The sequence below is a fragment of the Rhineura floridana genome, chromosome 3 (genome assembly GCF_030035675.1).
Source record: "Rhineura floridana isolate rRhiFlo1 chromosome 3, rRhiFlo1.hap2, whole genome shotgun sequence".
Lineage (NCBI taxonomy): Eukaryota > Metazoa > Chordata > Lepidosauria > Squamata > Rhineuridae > Rhineura > Rhineura floridana.
The window spans coordinates 141,526,173-141,549,427 of record NC_084482.1 but is presented as its reverse complement, the minus strand read 5'-3'; the positions used below and the strand labels follow the sequence as shown (position 1 = coordinate 141,549,427).

General features: G+C 40.5%; 1 protein-coding gene across 8 annotated transcripts in view; it reads right to left on the bottom strand.

Annotated features, from left to right (window-relative positions):
• Positions 1–23,255, bottom strand: part of FBLN2 (fibulin 2) — a 266,919-nt gene that overhangs the window by 221,899 nt on the left and 21,765 nt on the right. Inside the window, exon 1 of one of the 8 annotated variants that reach the window (XM_061618172.1) lies at positions 3,403–3,455. The exons of the other annotated variants lie outside the window; for them this stretch is intronic. The gene's annotated coding sequence lies outside the window, so the exon portion shown is untranslated. Of the gene's footprint in view, positions 1–3,402; positions 3,456–23,255 lie in introns of those variants that run through there. 8 annotated transcript variants of the gene reach the window in all.

Sequence of the window (23,255 nt, the reverse complement as noted above, 5' to 3'; positions counted from 1 at the left end):
ATAATGAGAAGACAGGATTCATTAGAAAAGATAATAATGCTGGGGAAAACAGAAGGAAGTAGAAAAAGAGGAAGGCCAAACAAGAGATGGATTGATTCCATAAAGGAAGCCACAGACCTGAACTTACAAGATCTGAACAGGGTGGTTCATAACAGATGCTATTTTGTGCTTGCAGTACAGAACACTTCAAACAGGCTTTTGTGGTGGATTAGGTTTTATTATTATTGGTTGAGATTTTAATATTTTAATGTAACTATATGTTTTAATTTTGTACGTCACCCAGAGTGGCTGGATTGCCAGCCAGATGGGTGACTAATAAATTTAATAAACAAACAAACAAACAAATATAGCTGTTGGTTATACAAGGGATGTGTGTGTGGTTCATTGTATGAGACTTATAGGAAAATGTATGAGGCACAAGGGGAGCCTGATTTTTCTGTATTCCTAAGACTAGAGTAGCATGATAGCATCCTGCACTTTTGATACTACTCTCTCTAGTACTATATATAAAAGCGACTTGTTAAGCAGTTTTGTGCCAGCTCCTGAATCTTTTTCAAGTCCATTTCATATGACAGTTTGCACAACTCAGCCCTGGTTTGGAGGACAAAACTTTTTGGGCTCTTCCACAGTAGGGATCCATCCTGTTTGTTTCCAGCTCCTGCCTGCATCATGTTCTAATCCTTATTTCTTTGCTGGTGGAGGATGTCAGAGTAATATTCAACAGCTCTGCAGAGTTCCTGCCTTATACTTGGCAGAGACTGTAACTGTTTTTGTAATATGTTTGCTGGAGATTTGGTTTTTTTTTTACTTTTTATAGTTTCTTGAAACTCATAAAGTTCTTAATAGTCACAAGACTTGACTACAAGAGCATCCCTTGGGCAGTTCTTAGCTAACTGTGTAAACTCTAAATATGCAACATCTGCCCAATGCCCCCTCCTCTCTCTCTCCTCTCTCTCTCCCTCTCTCTCTCTCCTCTCTCTCTCCCTCTCTCTCTCTCCCTCTCTGTGTGCGCAAGGCCCTGTTTACCCCGGCAACAACTGCCCTCTGCGCAACGACCACCGAGCGAGGACCTTCCTACCAACGACCCGAGCCGACCTCTAACCGAGAGGACTTCTTGCCCCGGAACTGATTCCTCAGTCCCATCACGGCCGCTCCCGCCCGTCGGCGCCCACACCATGACGGCTGAGGCAGAGGCCCGGCGCTGCTGCTGGGGGGAGCCCTGCAGGAGCATCGACTCAACCAAGGCGCCCATGTCATCGCAGATGCGGGCGGGAAGGCGGCCAGCCACAGCCTTCACGCATGCGTGTGTCAATCACGCATGCGTGGCTGAGGGGGCCAATCAAAAGCCGGAGATCCACCTGTTTAAATAAAGTATAGCCGGAGGCCGGAGACAGCCCCCTTTTCCCTGAGACTCCGGCAGAAAACCGGAGACCTGGCAACCCTACTGCCCAGTACACCTTTAATAGGAGGGCAGCTCAGGCAATTGCTGATAGAAGGTTCACCTTTGCCGTAAAACCCTTTAATGCATACCAGTATAGATGATTGTTTTCTATTATTCTGATATAGCCGTTATATTACATGCAAAAACACATGTGAATGCAGAAAAAAAATACTCCTTTGACTGCTTCTCACCGACACATACATACCGACACATACACACACACACACACCCCTTCATTAACCACTCATAATCAGTTCTTAAATTGTGTAAGTTCCTGGAGGATTTAAGTATACAAGTAAAAATATGCTCAGATATATTTGAATTAGGGTTGCCAGGTTCAGGGCCTGAGACTGATCCTGTATCTTTAGGAGAAGAGAAAGTCAGCCAAGTACAGGTGTTCTTGCAAAACTGTAATGAGAAAAACCACAAGGTGGAATTCTCCATTCCCCCTGCACAACTTTTAAAGATACAGAAGACCTTTAGGTTGCCAGGCCCGGCCTCCAAGAGGTCTTCTGTATCTTTAAAAGTTGTGCAGGGGGAAGGGAGAATTCCACCTTGTGGTTTTTCCCATTACAGTGTTGCAAGAACACCTGCACTTGGCTGACTTTCTCTTCTCCTAAAGATACAGGATCAGAACCTGAACCTGGCAACCCTAATTTGAATGTATCTCAGGGACCTTATGATTAACCAACAATATGACTTGTTAAACAATTGTATTGTTACAAAGATCTCACTTGTCTTCTATATGATCAAGATTATTGCTCCATCTGAAAACAGAAATATCAGACTGGAAAAGAATCCATTCATCAAAAGCTTGTGAAAACCAACACACACACACACACACACACACACTTTCCTAAAAGAGGAAAGCTGCCAATCAGTTCATTGTTATGGTCTTCTTAGTTCATCAGAATATACATGCAATTTCTGTTAGTAGTGTTAATGGGAGTTGTGTGAGTTACATTCCATCACATGCCACAGTAAAAATGTAATCCTTATTAAGAGAATACTGATGCTTGGAGCGTGCTATATCTAATAGTATCATTTCTAAAGGTAATTAAGAAAATCATTGCATTGCCAAATTGGGGGAGGGAACCACCTAAAACACTTTAATTTTGATTGATTTGAAGTCATTTCTATAATTAGTTTTATGACAATCAACTAAAGATACTACCCGTTACTAACAATGCACTCTTTGTAGCTTATATTAGTTCTACAAGATATTCTGCAAAGAAATGACTACTCCCAAGCATTTTTCATCACACAAGCTCATGGAATGAGGGGAAAAGTTTATGAAGCAGTTGACATTGTCAGAATCTAATTTTTTCTCTCATATTTTGTAACGCACGCAATCAGCTTTTATAAGGGCTTAACCCTGTCAGCCTCATATGGCTTACATTCAGTCTGTCACACTGAATCACAGCTCCTTGACTCCTACTAACAAGAACAATCTTAACTTTCTCTAAGTAAGTGAGATTTAAAAAAAAGTTGCTTAATTCACAATCCAAAGGCCAGAAGTAGCATCTAAAGTAAATAAAACTTTAGTGCTTATCATTAAAAAGAATGGATAACCCAGTTCTTAAGACATAACTAATAATACAAATACTTTTTTGCACTAACGTACCTTGCAGAAACGTAGGCTGAAAAATATGCTTTGTGCAATATAGCTATAGTTCTTATACTTAGTAGCTAAAAGAGTACCCAGTAAATCCTTTTACATCTATTAAATGTTTTTAAATTATGTCACACAGAACATACTTAGCAACAACTTTAAATTCTGAGAGTCAAATCTTGAGAACAAAGTCTAGGAATAGGACAACAAGATATACTTTTAAGAACCAGCAAAGCACAATATGTAGCAGAACCAAGGCTAAACCACAATATTTTTAAATATATATGTAATAATAAAGCAAATAGTAGCATTTAGTTAACTATAGCAATGCACATGGAGATTTACAGACCTGTAACTGTGTACTTAGTTTCTTATAACCTTTTGTATCCAGTCATATCACTGGTGCTCTGTTTCCAAGTGCTGCTTACAACTCAATCCAGACCAAAGGAACTGCTCAGATTTTGTTGTGTAATCTGATCAGGGAAGTACCATGTGCCTCTGATACGGTTAATTCACATTTTACTTCCCTCTGATGTGCAACCGACCAACTCAAGGAACTCTTGAAATGAGACTGATCTTCTAAATCTATTTCAAATGAGGTTCAGGGCCACTTTTTGTCATTCTGACTGCCTTGGTTGCCCTGTATGGTCACCTATGTCAGGAGAATAACAGGGATGGCTTTTGATACCATCAATAGTAGTATTCTTCTGGGAGACTGTCTAAGTTGGGAGTTTGGGTACTGTTTGGTAGTGGTTCCACTACTACTTGGACTCCAGAAAGACTACTTGTCCAGAAAGACTACTTGTCTCCAGAAAGTGGAGTCCCCTGCTGTTTAACATCCACATGAAACCATTGAGTGGTGAAATCCAGACTTTTGGAGTAAGCTGATGGCATACAATTCTGTTTCTCCTTTACAGCTCAAGCAGTTGTGGCTGTGAATGTGCTTGATTGGTGCTTGGCCTGAATAATGGATAGGGCAAGAGCAAACAAACTGAAGGTTAATCAGGATAAGATAGAGACACAATCTAGATAAGAAAGAGATGCTCTGTTCAGATGTGTGGAATGAATCCTGTTCTAGAGGGGTTGCACTCCCCTTGAAAGAGTAGGTGCATATCTTGTGGGTATTCTTGGATCCAACATTGTCATTGGAGGCACAAGTGGCTTCAGTGGCACAGAGTGCCTTGTACCAGCTTTAGCTGGTAAGTGAGCTGTGACCTTATCTGGATGAGGATAGCCTGGCTCTAGTTGTCTGTGAAGAAGGTTTAGAAACTACAATTAGCACAGAACATGGTGGCTCCTGGAATATTGTTATCTGGGACAAGAAGGCATGAACATATAACTGGTTCTGGTCTGACTGCATTGGCTGCCAGTTTGTTTCTGGGCCCAATTCAATGTTCTTGTTTTAACCTTTAAAGCCTTATATGGCTTGGGAGCGCTATATCTAAAGGACCACCTTAGCCCATATAAGCCTTCCTGCACCCTGAGATCATCATCATCTGAGGCCCTTCTCTGCATGTCAGCTCTGAGGGAGGTCCAGAGACTGGGGACAAGACTAGAGGCCTTTTGTGTTGTAGCTCCCTGTCTATGGAATGCTCTCCTCAAGGAGGCCTGCCTGGCACCAACTTTGTCATCATTTTTATGCCAGGCAATTACATTTTTCTTTTCCTGGGCATGTGAACAGCACCAATGATTGGTTATTTTTATATGTTTATATATTTTTGCTATATTACTGTATTTATTTATTTTTGGAAATTATTCTTGTAAATCTCTTTGGTAGATTCTTTTGTGGGGAGCAATTTATACATTCAGTTAAGTAGTGAAAAAGCAACTCAAATATTTGTTTTTTTAAAAATTGAAGTATTTAGAACAATTATTCTTTCAGGAAGCTTGCATGTTCATGCAGTCCTGATAAGCCAAAGTTTGGCTAACTGTGTCATGCAAACCAAGAGTAACTTTGTCAAACCTGGATGTAAAATCTTTTTTTTTAATATGATATTTTGTTTTGCTTTTGTTTTGGAGACCTGTTTCTGAAGAAGGATCTTGTAAGGTTCAGTCCCATGAACTCTTTTCCACATCATGGGATGCTGAAGATTCACAACCCTTTGGGGCATTTTTCCCCCTTTGTCTACAGATGAGTCAGGAATAAAAAGCTAAGTGAAACAGAATTTGATTAAGACACTTCCACTGCCTTTTGAGCACAGACTAAAGACAAAAAGAGACACACTTGAAAGGGAAAGCTACATGAGAAACAGCTGCAAAAGAAGATTAAAGGTAAGAAACAGAAAAAAACCCTCAAGAGTAAGAAGAAACAGACGAAAAAATAGAGCACAGAGTTACAATTTATGTCAAAATACAATGAATGTGCAAGTTCTTATGGAATCCTTGGAAGTAAGCAATCTTCCTTGAACTGGCTTGTGGACTGGGGCTCTTTAGGAACATTGCATTTCTAAGCCATGCTAGAATTCGTCTCCCACCCCCCAATTCTGTTATCAGAAGAGAGCTGGAATAAGATTGTATCGTCTTCTCACATGAACAGCACACCACCCATTCTGTCACTATGTTTTGTATGTGGTTTTTTCACATTCACCTAGAACACCCCCACCCCCACTGAGTGCTTCCTACTTGGTCATTTGAATGTTTATGAACATTCCATGACAATACAGCAACTTGGCCAACAGTTAGGCAGACATTCACAGGAGATAGGGAACTAGTTGTTTAGTCAATATGATTTAGCTGGTGTATAGTTGTGGAGACACTACTAATCTATCATCTTGGACCAAAGAAATGGTCTTCGCATTTTGGATATTCTGTTCATAGGGTTTTTGTGGTAAGAGATATTCAGAGGTGGTTTACCATTGCCTTCCTCTGAGTTTGGATGCATCTTAGTCTGGTGTTTCAGCTTTGACCATTCCGCCTTGGGTGCCCCTGCTAGGAGTCCAGCCTCTTGGTCTAGACTCTTGATGGCATTTCTCTTAGCTTCAACACTCTCAAACCCCCTCACCACGTTAAGGTGTGCATCCTAGAGGGAGAAGCTTGAATTTAAGCCCTCATTTTTCTTCTCTTTTGAAAATTTTGCCCTTTATTGGGTATAGATGGAGAAATGTCGTTTTGATACTCCATACATTTTTGTTCTTTAAGCCTTCATTCATTAGTTCTACTTTTAGCTTTGCTGACTTAGGAGTTCTTCTCCCTCTCTCAAAATACTTGAACCCAAGGTTATTATGAAGTTGGATTGTGAGAGATTCAGTACAGATAAAAGAAAGCATGCCTTAAGACAGTGAAGGATAAGGCTATGTTCTACCTACACTGTTGAAGGCAGTATCTCTCTAAATATCAGTTGATGGGGATCACAAGTGGGGAGAGGACTATCACATCCTACTTATAGATATCTGCTTGGCCACTTCAAGAACAGGATGCGGGACTAGATGGGCCCTTGGCCAGATCAGCAGGGTGCATGCTCATAGCACGCATGTGTGCCATTCAGCCCCTTAAGGAAACCTCGACTGCCATCTTGGTTAAGGGCAGCCCTGCATGCGCTGCGCACATAGCCACAAAGCACAGTCAAGAAAGGTAGGTTGAATGGAATGACGGGGGCTGTGAAGCTCCCGCTCCATAGTCCACGGCAGCAATCCTGCCACAAATCACAGAAAGGGAGCAGAGGGGCCCCTGTACCCCTAGGAGCCAGGGCCCCACCCAGCCACCCTCTGGAGAAAGAAAAGAAAAGAAATTATCTGGTAACTTGTTGTCTGAAATAGATAGCAATGTGGGTTACACAAGGATGATTCCCTCTTTCCCTAGCCAGGCCCTTTAGCTGTGTTACTTCCTGTGGACTAAGGCTTGCACAAATGTACTAAAGATGGGTATTTAGAGAAGATTTGGGGAGATGTGATTTTCCTATCCCCACTGTTTTTCAGCTACTAGTGGCTGAAACTCTCCTCTAACATGCACAATGCCCACCCACATACAAGCTTCTTTGGCCAACCATACTTACAGCAGCTCATGATGGCTAGTACAGTAATGTACTGTGAGTTGAGTTCCGCTCATGGGGTGCTCCCAGCAATAGAAAGGAGGCAGGTAAGTTTCCCCAGTTCTACCATTCCCTGCAGCCTGCCATGCCATCTGAAAACCTGCTCTACAAAGCCAGAAGACAGCATGGAAGCTGGAGGGGAAAGGAGGAACTGGTAGAAAATGCCTCGCTCCACTTCACCAGTGGGAGTCTCTGCTGGATAAAAAGTCCTTTTCTGAATCAGAGAGATACTGCCTTCAACAGTGCAGGTAGAACATAGCCTCATCCTCCACTGTCTTAAGGCATGCTTTCTTTTATCTGTACTAAATCTCTCCGGATCCAAGTGTGCATGTGTTTGTCTACATCACAAATGTGCAATCTGTACCCCCCCCGATGTTGCTGAACTACATTTCCCATCATTCCTGATCACTGGCCATGCTGGCTGGGGCTGATGAGTCCAGCTGCACTTGGATGGCCACAGGTTCCCCACCCTGGGTCTACATTTTTAAAAAGCACATTTATTTGCCATTATGGGCTTTTACAGTCTCTGTCTTCTGCTCTATATTATAAATATATATTTTAAAACACTAATATCAATTATTAATTTTTTTTAAAAAGAGTTCACCTTTGTTATTATTCTTGAACATTTAAAACCACTGTGCAATTTGTAGACTATAGGCATCCTGAATAAATTAAAGTAAACATACTAGCCTGTTAATCTAGTTCATAATGGAGTGTTTTTGAAATTATCCCTTTAAACATTCTTGGTCCCAAATTGTTCCAATTAACCTCATGCTCCCGGATGCCAAGCTACAGAAGTATGTTAGCTAATTAGTAAACCAGAGACTTCCAACTCAAACAGAATTGGTAGACTCACTTCAGGAGGTATATAAGGAATACAACTCAATTCTACTATTGAAATAGATGGCAAAACCCTCATTGATTTGGGGGGGAAATAGCTGCATTGCACACACACACCCCAATCCAAAGGTCAAAGTGCTACCAGACCACCAAATGGGCTAATGAAGTAATCTAGGTGACTTCTCTTCTGCCTGTTTCCCTGCCTCAAAACAACACATCTGGGGCATTCTGGGAAAATGAAATGAAGGCCATCAGGAGCAGCCACTGAAGTTAGCTCTGCTGCTGCTGGAGAAAAACTTTGCAGCTCCTCTATCCCTAAATGAATGACATGTGGACATACATGGCACAGATGTGAGTGATGAACAACAAACCCATGCACCGGTATTCGTTACTCATGACATTCGTTTCTGAATGAATGGAAATTGCAACAAGTATGCCCCAGTTGATTCAATTTTTCATTTGTTGTGAAATGAATGCACACCCCTAGCTGTTAAGGGAAAGTAGCCAACAGGATTGTTCATTCCTGGCAATGACCTTGTGATTATTTCTCACAATTTGGAAAAGAGGTGGTTGGGTTTTTTTACACGCAAGATACCCAAATGTACCAATAGAAGATATTTTCTTGTCAAAGCATAGATCGTTACCAGGCAGCCTTCCTGAAACTTTTGTCACTTTTGCTCCTCATTGAACTAGTTAAACTTTATCATAAAACAATCACAAAGAAACTCAGCAACCTGAGTGGGAATAACCCTTTTATACTGGGTAAGAAGAAAAGGAAAGAAACAGCCTTTATTTTAAAGGGGAAATGGTGAAGAATAGGAAAAACTACCAAAGTTGAAACTAAACCTTTAAAATGGGATTTTCCATCTCTGTTGCCAACAGTGAAAAGTGTCTCACAGCTCTAATATAATTTTCAATAGCCCAAAGAAAAGCAGGTTTTGCTAACTATGGTTGCTCTTTCCAAAATCCTTCATAATCGACATATATTTTTACTTACAGAAAATATACACAGAATAAAATGAATTTGGATAATTCATGTGGAATGTTGCTATGGGGGTATGATCGCATGTGTGTATTCAGATATATGAACTTTGAAAAATGGCTGCAGAAAATTTTCATTGCTTATTTTAACAGTTTTGCAATATCTAGTTACCAAGTTGCAGTCAGACATTCTACGATGGGCACATACACCCAGCGATTGCTTCTGTACATTGTTTCAATCTGCACAGAAGACTCACTCACTCACTCACCTATATCAACAGAAGAGGCATTTGGGTCCATATATGCAATGGAATGTATTCATAGAATTGCCCTCCCCGTCATCATTATCACACTTCTATCTCACCTTTCCTCCAAGGAGCTCAAGGTAGCATACTTTGTTCTTTTATCCTCACAACAACCGTGTGATGTAGGTTAGGCTGACAGAGAAGCACAGGGGGGTAGAGAAGACTGGATCCAAGTTATAATTTTTTTCCCCTCACCAAGTTGCATTTTGTTGCAGTATCCATTTATAAATTGTCCAGATAAAAACAATTTATTCTTAGTGTGGTAGAAAGTACCATGGCTTGAACTGTGCAGCTAATACAGTGCCTGTGCCTGGCAAGGAGAGCAAACACAAATGCCTCTGCCTGCCTAGCTTTGCCAGTCAGCTCTGACTACAACCTGGTATGTTGAAAACACTTTACAGAGGGGTTAAATGGAGGGACAAAACAGAAACACTTTTGAGATTTGATAAAAATACTTGTCTATCTTGCTATAAAACCTTAGCACATCAAATTGCTGATAGCATTGGATTGATCATCATAGGCAGGAAGCCTGTTCTCTGTGTTATTATCCTTATATTAAACCAAAAACATACAAAGTAAAGAACAGATAAAGAACATTAAAGGCAGAAAAGCCTATTTGGTATCAAATATAAAATCCTTTCCACATGAAAAAATATCCCTGTAGATTTCAAAGGAAGTTACGCAAGTAATCTGGAATGAGGGTATTACATCTAAGAGCATAGTAAAACTAAAGCTTTTATCAATATTTTAAATATTCCAAAGTGCAGTTATTTGACATGCCTCTGCAAATAGACAAGATTCTTAAAGGATCAAAATGTCCAGTCTTTTTAAAACAAATTGAAATCAGCCATAGTAACTTTTTTCTTAATTGCACACCTTTAAAAACGGTGTATTTATTGCCATGCTGTAGATAGTAGATGTTTTATATTGATTGTGCTTCACTTAGATCCATTTTAAATGCACTTAGGATAGAAGGAAATGATTTAGCTTACTGCCAGTCCTGCAAACCCAGCCTGGTATGTGAGGTGTGCTTTACACAAATGAGTGCAAAGTGCTTCCAGACCTTTCACAACCTCTTCAAAAACACCTATAGATTTTGACTGTTCTGTTTCCACGTATAAATATAGAGATTGCATTTCATTATAAGCAAAAGTAAAAGTCCATCACAAGTCACATCACCTCATTTGTCAGGTATGATTCTATATACATCAGTTTCTAGCCCACAAATGAATTAGACAAATATTACATGGAATATGTCCACCACAGCAGCCCAAGTACCCATCCATTGCAAAACTGATTGGTGATGGTGGCAGATGGTACTTTATTCCAAGTTGCATTGTGACCTGATCCAGATGTAATGATTGCAGTTGAATAATCCAGGATTTAAATTCTGGTTTCATATCCTGGTTAAAAAGCTTACCGTAGCCATGTTTAGTCAGCCTATCCACATAAATAGTTAAAGGAGGGTGGCTTGGATGCAGTGCCTAACATTGCATGCCATGCTAGCCTACCCCAACATCTACATATGGACTATGAGTGAAATTCTGCTCACAAACAGGCACCTCTTTGCAAATGCCTATGCTCAATACGTGGGCATTGGGCAGCAGGGTTGGCACAGCACTAGGGTGGCCACTTGCATTTACCAAAAATGAGATTATATCATGAAGAGAAGAGGGTCAGATTTTTCTGAATAAGAGAAGAACCATACTTTGACTGCACATCCCTTCAAATAGAGGATCACTTGAAATAGAAGACTACCCTCTGTAAAGTAAGACACATGGCCAGCCTACAGAGCATGCAATGTTGGGGCACAGCCAAAAGGCACACCCCACCTTCACATGGTAACTTGCCTGGGCACCTTGAGAAGAAAGCACAGGAATAAATAATAAATAATAATAATATGGAGAGAATCTGTTGATAGGCTACAAACCACACTTTTCTGGAAAATTATAATTTAAACCAGGGATTGCTATCCCACACTTCAGAAACCTGATCTGGGCCCCCAAGCAAATGCTTTGGGGCTGTCATGATCCCACTGATTTTTGAAGCAGCAGCAGCAGCAGCAAACACAGAAACAAATGGTGCTAGGGTGAGCAGAGCCCGGTGCCTTCATGAGGATGGAAATTGACCCCTCCCTAATCATAAGATTGATCATCTGATGAGCAGAGAAAGGATGATCTTCATGGATCAGCTGAGGAGGGGAGACTGAGCCTGTGAGCGTTTTTACCTCTGTATGTCCACTGTGTGTGTGTTAGGGAATCCAGGTCAGAAGCATCCCAAACCCTGTGATGTCAGGGACAGGCCCTAGTGATATCACAGGGGTGGGCCCTAGTGATATCATTAAGCATGATACATTAAGCATCAAAACCACAGTTGCTTGGAGCATACAATTCAAACAAAAACATTTATCTGATTGCAAATTAAGATAGAAATCCTTGCTAAAAGATGGAGCCTGGGTAAATAGCTTACTTGCTTCTGGCAAGAAGGGTTTAAATACCCTCAGACCAGGCCAGACCCTAGAAGGCCATTGTAGGAAGAATGGAGCCTAATGTTGTGGAGATGTTACATGGAGTAAAGACAGATGCCCCTGAAGGCTGCAATTCTAAACACACTTACTAAGGGACTAAACCCTTAGTACCTTAAGGGTCTACCTTCACAGGCAGCAGCTTGAGAACAATAACAACTGAAGCCACACTTCCCAGTATGTGAATTCTCTTTTGGGCAAGGAACAAACCGTCATGCAATCAACAAGGTATACCACTAGTGGGTTTAAAGGGCTTCAGCTGAGCGCATGGAACCACTGTTGTTGCTTCTATGGATGTAAGGGAGTGAGGTTAAAAGTAAATGAAATGCAAACAGAAAAAGACAGTGATGATTTCCTAAATGCAATACCATATCAACCACAAGAAGATTCCTATGAGTAAGACAGAAAACTCAACATCCTACAACCAGTCAGGATTCTTAAACCAAAAACTAAAACTAAAACAACCCTGGCAGCCAGTCAGCCAAGGTCACAGAAATCCCCATGCAGCACAACCTGATCCAAGGGCTGCAGTTAGTGCAGAATGCTGTGGCACAATTGCTGACATGAGTGAGACCCTATCAACACACAACTCTGCTCTGAAATCTGCACTGGTTGCTGATTTGCTATGATGCCAAGTTCAAGGCGTGATTTCTATGTTAGAAGTGCCACATAGTACTTGTTCTGCTCTTGTAAGAAATCAGTCCTTTAGTGGGACAGTACCTACACTTTGGAACTCTCTGCCTATTGACATTAGGCAGACACGTTAATCATACTCTTTTCAGCACCTGCTAAAAACATTTTTGATTAGGCATGTAGAAGCTGTGTTTTATATCTGTTTTTAACTCATTGTTGGTTTTTTATTTTGAATGTTTTTAGATACCTGTCTTTAACTCTTTTTGCCAATAATTTTCTTGTTTTAATTCCTTCTGTAAACTACTTTGAGATTTCTTACAATAAAGCGGTACATAAATGTTGTAAATAAAATACATAAATAAATTTTGGATGCACTGTGGCCCTTGGGTCTGTTTCCTCTTTTAGGCATAAAGGAATCTGCATTATACCAACTCAGACCATTTGGTACCATCAAGTTCAGTACCGATGACATGGACTAGCATTGGCTCTCCAGGATTCCAGGCTTTTCCAGAAATTGAATTTTGGACCTTTGCATGGAAAGCATATGCCCTACCACTGAGCTACAACCCTTCTCCTGTTTAAAAAAGTATCTTTTAAAATTGTTCTTTCAATTCACTACTGAATGCACATCATACCTAGGGCAGATCCAACCCATTCATTTAAAGCACATTCAACACACATTTGAAGCACATGAATCCCACCACAGAATCCTGAGAACTGTAGTTTGTTAAGGGTGGTGGAAACTATAACTGTGAGGGGCAAACTACACTTCCCAGGATTCTTTAGGGGAAGTCATGTGCTTTAAATGCGAGCTGGATGTGCTTTAAATATATTGTGTGGATCTACTTAATAAACTTTACCTGCATGTAAATCATTTTAATTAATTTTTTAAATGGAAATGAGCTATAAAGTTTACTCGGTGACCATGGACAACTCACCATCTCTCAGTCTAATCCGACCCTCAGGATGAAAACAACAGAGGGGAACCATGTCCACCTCAAGAAAGAAGGACACACTTAAATTGTAGAGGAAATAATAATGAACAACCATAATGTGACAGCAGACACTTATCAGGACATAGTATGAAGAAATATTTATATAAGAATGATTGTCAAAGATGTTTATTATTTATACAACCTGCAAAGATATTTATAGTGCAATCCTATGTTTGTTTATTCAGAATCAAGTCCTATTGAATTCAAATGGGGCTTACTCTGGGTATGTGGGATTAGCATTGCAGCTTTACTCCCAGAAAAGGGAGTATTTGATTAAAGCTTCATATTGGGAAGGTTTTTGAAAACACTGCCATCTTCAACAGCCCAGGAAAATTTAAACCTGTTTTACTCCTGCTCACAAGAGAGAAAAAGACTGAAAGCTATATAGTTATTCAATTTATGATATTTTCAGATAAGCAGGGAGAAACAACAGTTTTCTGGCCTTGCAATGGGGTCAAGCTACTGACTGGAGGTCAACAAATTGTCAGTCAGAACCCTCACTTCACTTATTGGGTACAAATCTGAAATGGCAGGATTAGACCAGCCAGCTACAAGCTCTTTTAACAGAAGTTGAAGAGAGCTGATGTTTTGGTGTATATTTCATGAACCAGACCACCTAGAAACTTAATTTTTTTAAAAAAATGAAAGCTGAGAGTCTGGAGATTAAGGTGACTCACCCAGAGACCTGGAAAGGACCCCAAAAATCCAGTCTCTGGACAAAAACCGGAGGCCTGGCAACTCTAGTGTGTGTGCATGTGAGTGGGAAAAGAGGCCACACTAAGTGTGGAAGGTTCTGTCAATTTTGATTCTCCCCATTTCTCATGTTTTCAATTTAGTTCTCCACATTTCCATAGCAATTTGTGATATTTTTTTTAAAAAAAACCCATGTAAAAGTTCTTGCATTTTAGTGCAAATTTCTCCTAACAAACATATTTTTGTGTGCAGTTTTGACTAAGGTACACATTTTTGCAAATAATTTATCCTAATTATATGCATTCATATGCTATTTTCACTAATATATTCATTTTATGCACATTTCCCCTAATATATGCATTTATTATTTATTTATTTGATTTATATCCCGCCCTTCCTCTCAATAGGAGCCCAGGGCAGCAATGTAAACATTGGTTAGATAACTGCATTGCAAGTTCAGATAATTTTATTATTTATTTATTTATTTATTACATTTATATACCGCCCCATAGCAGAAGCTCTCTGGGCAGTTTACAGCACTTACAGATAAGTGTGAATTGTGAAAGTTGGCTGTGTTTCAGTTGTCATCTTGTTTCAGAAAGTGCAAAACTGATAGCTTCAATGTGAACTGAATCTAATCTGTCCCCATCCCTAGTCCAAACCCACTTTTGCTGGCAAGTGGCTCCAGGCCAGATGGCAAAGGGTTAATGCAGCCCTTGAGCAAAAAAAGTGACCTCCCCATTGGTTAAACAAACCATGATAGACAGGAGTAGGGGAAAGGAGGCATAATGCTCATTCACAATAAACTGGTTTAGTTGTAAGCCATGCTTAGTTTAATAAACAATTAATTCAAGATTGTTACGTCTGAACCAAGGAGAGAGAGAGAGAGAGAGAGAGAGAGAGAGAGACTCTAAGAAAGGAATATTCAATTGTACAAATCACTTGAGTGCAACTTTTCCTGTAGGTAGCTTTTAAAAACGTGCTCCATCTGACACCTAAACCCGAGCCAAATAAGGTACGAACTACAACAGTCAATATGAATGACCAAGGCCTAATTCATATATATATATGATTACCAACTCTGTAGCCAGCCTTCCTTGTTAGGTGGGGCAGTCACATTTGTAGGTGAGGCACTTGAGGGGAAGACGTGCACAGCACCAGCCAATCCACCGCCACCACTGGTGGAAAGGATGTGAGGGCCAGGCCAAGGGAAAGGCAGTGACCTTCCCTGTTACTCCTCCTCCTCCATCCAGAATGTGTGTTAACTTTCATGAATGAAGGTTAATCTGTTGAATTGTCTCAGCCCTTTTTGAGAGAATCCGAGGAATGCCAGACTTAAAAGCTTGACTTTGCCTATAGCTACAGTCCTCTTTCACCTGTGGTCAGTCCTTGTGTTCTGATTTTTCATGAATTTAACTACTTTGGTAATGACAATGAGCTTGGCTTTGATGCAACGTTAGGTGTCTCAGTTTTACATTCCACCCAAAAAACAAATTTGTCCATACTACACGTTTAGGGATGGGCAGAGAGAAAAGAAATACTTTAGGGTATGTTTGTTAATTCCTCCTTGAGAGTCCTTCCTTCTAGTCTTGTTCCTGACATTTAGATTTTCCATCCTGCAAGACAATCAAGGGAAAGCTTTTAAACTGCTTGCTATATAAAGGATTAACTGAATAACTGGAAACTAATTGTGGAAGGTAATTAATTTTTTTTAACTGGTTGCTGGCTTCATTTTCCTGGCCAGAAATCCTGAAAAGGCTTCATACTGAGCTGCATATATTGAGAAAACCAGAAATTAGGCTTGAGTTACAGCCTAAGTGGCCCGCAAGCCAACTAGCTAACTGTAGTGTACATGGCAATATTTCTATTCCTCTGGGGCTGTTTTTGTCCTTTGGCATCAAGTATTCAAGAAAAAGAATAAAATAGCCATTATGATGTGAATACAGTGAGTGCTTTAAAACAGTAAAGAGTAACTTAGGGTAAACATTTTTTTCAGATCCCTTTAAGTTATCTCTTTATTTCACCCTTAGCAATAAGCACCCAATCCTGCTCTGCTCATTAAAATAACTGCAGAATAGACAAACGTTTACTTCTTACTGCAGCCACACAAACATGCTTCTTTATTGCTGGTTGGATAGAGAACACAACGAAAATGAAAATGAAAAGCAGAGCAAAGAAAAGTCCAAGAGTGGAGACTATCCCTACCCCATAACACAAAATTCTAATATTTAACTCTTCAAGGTTCATGTTATTATACAGGGTGATTTTTCTGGATCACTTAAGTAATTATAGGGTTAATTGTAATCATGAAAAATCCACCCTCAGTCAGGGAAGGTCTGGAGTGAACAGGCTTTTGGGCACTCTTCCAGATGAGGCTTTTCTTGTGCACTTGCCCTGCCTTAATCACTGAATTTTTCAGAGGGTTCTATTACTAAATGGTTCCTGTTCTTAAAACAAGCTGTCATTCTTAAAATGGAGACTATCATCGTCTGTCATGTCATAAATTAAAAAGACAATTTCCCACACACAAAAAAAATCTGGAGGAGGGAACGAAGCACAGCTTGGGGGGGTTGCCCTATCTGCACACACACACACACACACACACACACCGGTTAACAACACAATATATAGCCACTTGGGAAAAAAATGCAGGGAAGCAACTCCACATGGTAAGTCATTCATACAAAGCTGTTCCAAAGATGGTTAACAATGAGTTTAGGCATGTCAGGAAAATTGCCTATCCCTTCTCACCACACCACTCCCCCACCCGAAAGAAGGAGGTGAATGTGGCTGAGAGCAGGCAGGGTTGGAGAAACCTTTTTCAGCCATAGGGCCACATTCCTTAATGGGTAATCTTCCGCGGCCCGTGCACCATTGGTGGGTGTGGCAAAAATGGGTGTGGTCAGATACACACCACTCTCCATCTCCACCCAGGCAAGTAAGTGGTATTGTCACAGATTGGGGACACATTCTAGACAGGTAAAATCACTAGAGGGGGGGTGCACAGCAGGGCCAGTGAGGGGTTTGGCCTGGAAGGGAGTGCGCCCAGGCCAGAGTCCCAAGGGCCAGATGGAAAGACCTGGAGGGCTAAAAGTATGAGTTATTATGCGTCCTCAGTTCAAATATCAGCACAATGATGGGTCATGTAATGTAGGTATCATCTCTCACCAGGAATGATAATGCTGACCTATCTTACTATTTCACTGAAAGGCATCCTGTTACAATGCATGTGAAGCATTCTGAGCACTTGGGTGAAAGTGTTATAAAAATACAATGTTTAAAGAAAGTTACATGCCTGTGTAAATGGTGCTGAAGTTTAAGTTTACTGAAGCTCCAGAAATAATTAGATAGGTTTGAATGATCTCCATGTAGGTTTAATAACTATTCAAACTTTATGGCCATTCTGAGTAAAGAGGGCTGAAACAATTAAAGGTTCTCCACACGTTCTGAGCTAATCACTGAGAGAGTTGCCTGGGGCCTCACACTGTGCAAGATGTTTCAAAAGCAACGCTACTTAATTCTGTGCAATTCTGCTCTGGTGCACTTTGTCATCAATCTGCAGGAACAGCCTTCCCACTACAGATTATTCTCTTCTCAGCCAGAAGGAAAATATCAGCCCTCTTCTCTTGCTTTGCATTACTGCTGGCAGTTGCTGGCTTGATGGCTGGTGTCTAGAATTCATTGAAGTTCAATAAATTCCTTATGCAATTCCTTATGTAATGTGCAATGCTTGCGATGCCTACTTTCATTCACAAAAATGAATGTTGGGTGAGAAGTAGGGTATTTTTTAATGCATCAAAACAATTACTTCCAGTATAAATCAAATTCTTCTAGTCACATTTCATCACTAGCAGCATGGAATCGGGGCTGTTTATATTTTCTTACTGCTTCTGGATTCAATCCAGGAACAGAGTTCATTAGCAAGTAGGTTAAAAAAAAAGAGGAAATGTTCAAGCTCTTTAAAACAGGAGATTACAGCTAACTGGAACAGCTTCATTTCAGAGAACACAAAAAGTGTGCAATACAGGTAACCAAAGGAAAAATACAATTCAATAGAACATCTCCTCATCCGAACATTCTCAGTCCAAGGCTACATCGAGAAAACAGGCATCAGCTCTTTCACATTTTTATACTCTCATATAAATTAATTCACTGACCAACCATTTCCTGAAAAACATAAATGCAGTTGAAATAAGGTCCAGCAAAATACCTAATTGCATTCAATTGAGCAGGCAATTTAGAAGATTCTTTTTTTTTTTTTTTCAATAATTTTTATTCAGATTTTCATAAAACATACAAGACAAAATCATAAAACATTCAAAGACAAAAAACAAAATCAAAAATAGTTAAACAAAAAGAAAAAAAGAAAAAAAAAACAAAAATAAAAAATAAAGAGTAAAATATTGACTTCCCATTTGTCAAAGATCAAATCAGTTATAAGTCTATAATATATGACAATCCTGTCTCTTAAGTCATATTATAAAATCACTTTCCTCCAGTAGTTATCTTACTTAATCATCAAATCTCATAAACATTACTTTATTCTTTCCACAAAAAGTCAAAGAGAGGTTTCAATTCTTTAAGAAATATATCTATCAATTTTTTTTTCCAGATAAGCATATCGATTAATCCATCTCATTACTAATTATGATAATCTTATTGTCATAACCATAGTCAAAATAAACATTTCAATTAATCCATCACATCAGAATCTGTTAGGTTCAATAATTTCAGTAGCCATTGTTCTATTATCTCTATTAGTTCCATTTTCCATCTTCCATCTTCAGTAGTCTTGTTAAGTCCAGTAATTTCAATATCCAATCTTCCATTATCAGTATTCCATAATAATCTTGCTGTCAAAGCCATAGTCATATAGTAAGAGTCTGATGGGAATTACCTCTATCCCAAATATTTTCTTGCCATCCATTCTGAATAGGTTGCTGAAATACTGCTGTAAAATCATATCTCTGTTCTTTTTTTCAAAATACACTGGGTCATCTCTTAAAAGTTTTTCCATTGTCACATGGCTGCAGTTAATTCCATAGATTTTCTCTATATTGGGCTCCATCACATCATTCCAGTCCAGAAGATTATCCATGCCATTGATAACTTTATCTCTAGAATCTTCATTCATTTCTTCAGAGATAACATTGAGTTCCAAACAATAGATTTTATTTCTAAAGTCCATAGACTCCAAATCTTGTTCCTGTTCCACGTTGGTTCCAATCTCCGGGATCTCCTCTCTCACAGGGACCCCTATTCCAGTCTCCAGGGTCTCCTCTCTCACAGGGACCCCTGTTCCAATCTCCGGGGTCTCCTCTCTCACAGGGACCCCTTCCAGGGTCACCTCTCTCACAGGGACCCTTATATCTTTAATCTCCTGCTTCATTTTACTCAATTCAATTTTCATTATCTCAATCTCATCCATTATTTTCTGAAACATAGTTATTTCCAGATTTTCAGCCACTTTCTTAATTGCCATTTTAAAAGAAAAATATAGGAAAACCACTTCTTATTTCAGCAACAATTGGGTTAATTCTCCAAACTTGGTGACATCACAGTATAAACAGAGCAGACAGCCTTATCTCTCCAATAGTTAAGTAAACAAAATGCAGTTCCCAGGATCGAAACAATTAATGGCAATCGTCAAGAAACAGATTCGTCAAAATAAAATAGACCAAAAAGAGAGTAGTCTCAAAACAGTATAATATTTTTCAAAATAAAAATCTGGAATAGAAATCCCTCTTCTGTGTATATCTTTAGAATGCAAATCCAGGACAGCTTTTTGCAACAAAAACAGAGATAAGCTATTAATTAGTGCGTAGCAGAGAGAAGTTATGGCTCCCCAGTGAGATGTCAAAAACTGATCAATCTGGCAAATCTCTTTTAAACAGCAACAATTTAAGTCAAGTAAAAGAAAAATATAGAAAGAAGGGTGCTTGCCTGTTAGTGCGTTCTCTCTTAGAAGATAAGATGAACGTTCGCTTTAACAGATAGAGCTTGCTGTTGAAAATCCGTCCCACCTTCGTCGGCTGGACCTCGTCCCATAAATTAATGAGATCTGGTCGTCCCAACAAAAATAGGCTTTGAGGTTAATCTCTTCGTTTCTCCCTACCCGGGAGAAGTTTAATCAGTCAAAAAAAAAAGAAAAAACTGACTGATATATCTGAATAAGCTTCTTTTGAGGCAGGAGCCCGTCTCAAAAGCAGGCACAGGCTAAGTCACCCTTCCCGGAAGTCGCAATTTAGAAGATTCTTAGTATCAGGCAAAAGAGGGAATAAAAAGAAATAAAATATTTTTGGTCCATACAACTACAATAGACTTTTAGCCACAATTAAAACTCATTTGGAGCCACAAGAGGGTTCTGTGCATACAGCAGCATACCTCTCCTTCCCCCCCCCACAGCTCCCTTAATGAGTAGCTTGGTGGCACAGGAGTCCCTCGTTAGGAAAATGTAGACTGCAATGCTGATAAGACATTAGTGGGGCTTCACATATTCCCACAGACAATTCTTAACTTATTAATGATACTTATAATCTACCTTTCTTCCACCATGACTAGAGATGGGCGAGAAACTCAATTCAGTTCGCATTTCAAGCCAAATCTATCCAATCCGCACTTTCCAAAACAATATGAGAACTGAAACACAGCCATCTTTTGGAATTCACGCTTATTCGAATTTTGGATAGACAAATAGTCTGACCTGGTGTAAGGTAGCTTCCTATTTTCCTAAATTATAATGAGTACTGGGGGACAGAGCCCCCCGTTTGCGTCGCTCACCAACCCCCCCACCCCACACACACCAGGTGCCCCCAAACACAAATACCCAGGCACTCTCTCTCACAGGCACACACATGCATGCACACACAAACACACACACACAGGTAGACACAGAGCCCAGGCACCTCCAAACACACACACACACACACACACACACACACAGCACCCCAAACATCCCCAGGCTCTCCCAAACAAATACACACACAGGCACTCACAAACCACCAGCCTCTTGCTACTGCCCCTCCCCACCTCCACCCCCCAGACACCCACACTCCCCACCCCAATCTGTTTGCCTCTGCTGTTGCGCCACTACCACTGTGGGCCTCCTGCCCACCCACCCATGCTGTTGCTGCTGCACACCCCCACTCACTCACCACATACATCCTGCTCCCCCCCTCCACTCTCCAACCCACTTACCTCAGCTGTTGCTACCATGCACCATCTCCCTCCACCTAGGCTGGGGCCACTGCCACCACCACCACCACCACCACCACCACCACCTTCCTGGTCCCCCTCTTACCCACCCACCCAGGCTGCAGCTGCCATTGCGTAGTCAGGCCACATGCTCCCCCTGTAAACTGTCTTTGCTGCACCACCCTGATGTCACACCTCGTGATGTCATGACAGCATTGGTCTATCTAGCTCAGTAATGTCAACCCTCCCCAGGTATCAGACAGGGGAAATTCTCAGCCCTATCTGAAGATGTCAGAGATTGAACCTGAGACCTTCTGCATGCAAGGCATGAGCTCTAGCACCAGGCCTTTTCCCTTCATTCTACTTGTGGTGCTCAGAATCCATATCTATGTACTGATACTCATTTTGTTTTGCCATTCACAAGACCAAAGAAAAATCCCAGGACAGGAAGAGACTTAAAATACATTTCTGGTCCACAGTAACCAAAATTAGCACCAGTAAAAGACGAAAGAACCACACAAGGAAAACTGCTATGGTTTTCATTCTATTTGGTTATAATAAAATAAATTAAAAATACCCGTGGGAAACTCTGAACCAATATCCAGCTCCTTTGTTCCAGACTGGTCCAATTAGCTGTTGCTGGAAAATATGGATTCCTGAGCAAAAGCTCGACGGAAAATATGGATTCCTGAGCAAAAGCTCGACTTTGGAGGCAGAATTCAGAGGGTCTTAAGTAAATGAGGATGATATAATGAAATGGGTCTGGGTTTATTTTTGTGCCCCTAAATCAGTGTTGTTGTGTTTAAAAAGTAGTGTTTCTTGTTCACAGTGGAGTGGTGTTAACACACTACCATAATACAGAATGATCATGTCTGCACACCTAAATATTAACAAATCATTGTCATAAAAAGCCCACCTTTTGAACATTATGGGCATCATTAATTCCTGGGCATAGAAAATACATAATTCAACAGTCAAGAGGTTACTGAAGTACTGTCTAAATACCCTTTTAAACCCATTTAAGTTGGTGGCCATTACTACCTGTTCTGGGAGCAAGTTCCATAGTTTCACTAAGTGCTGCGTAAAGAAGTACTTTAGTCTATCCTGAATCTTCCAACATTCCGTTTCATTGCCCTCAAAATCTAGTATTATGGGGGCTGCTCTATCTTCACACCATGCATTCTTTTATACACCTTTATCATGTTCCCCCTTTACAGGCCTTTTTTTCCCTAAACCAAAAAGCCCCCAATGTGATAATCTGTCCAACCCCTTGATCATCCTGGTTGCCCTTTTCGGAATCTTTTCCAGCTCTACAATGTCCTTTTTGAGGTGCAGTGACCGGAACTGAACCAAGTATTCTAAGTGTGATCACACTATAGATTAGCCTAACAGCTTTACGATTTTGGCTGTTTTTTCCAGTTCCTTTCTTAACAGTCTCTAAAATGAAATGTGCCCTTTCCACAGCTGGCGCACACACCTGGGAAGGGCTCTGATTCCAGTGCTTACATGTGACAAGAAATTATAATGCTGGAATGCAGCCTTTTGACTCTTGTTCTGGTATATGCATAATTATGAAGGTCAGGAAACATGTTCCTAATCCACCCTCACAAGAAGGCATACAGGAACATAGGAAGCAGCCTTATTCTGAATCAGATCATTGGTTGATCTAGCTCAGTACTGTCTACACTGATTGGCAGCAGCTTTCCTGGGTTTTAGGCAGGGACTCTCTCCCAGCCCTACCTGGAGATGCTGGGAATTGAACCTGGGACCTTCTGCATGCAAAGCAGATGCTCTACCATGAAGCTACCGCCCTTCCGTCATGGAAATGGAGACGAGGTCTGCAGATACAGGGAAAATATGTTTATATCATGAGTTCATACCTTACAAGGCGTGAATACAACACATTCCCATTCTATTCCCTTCTGTCTGTAATTGACCTGGAGTGCCCAGAGTTGTGGTCCTGCCTCTGCACATGCAAACACACATACCCTGGAGTTCTTCTCTCTCTGG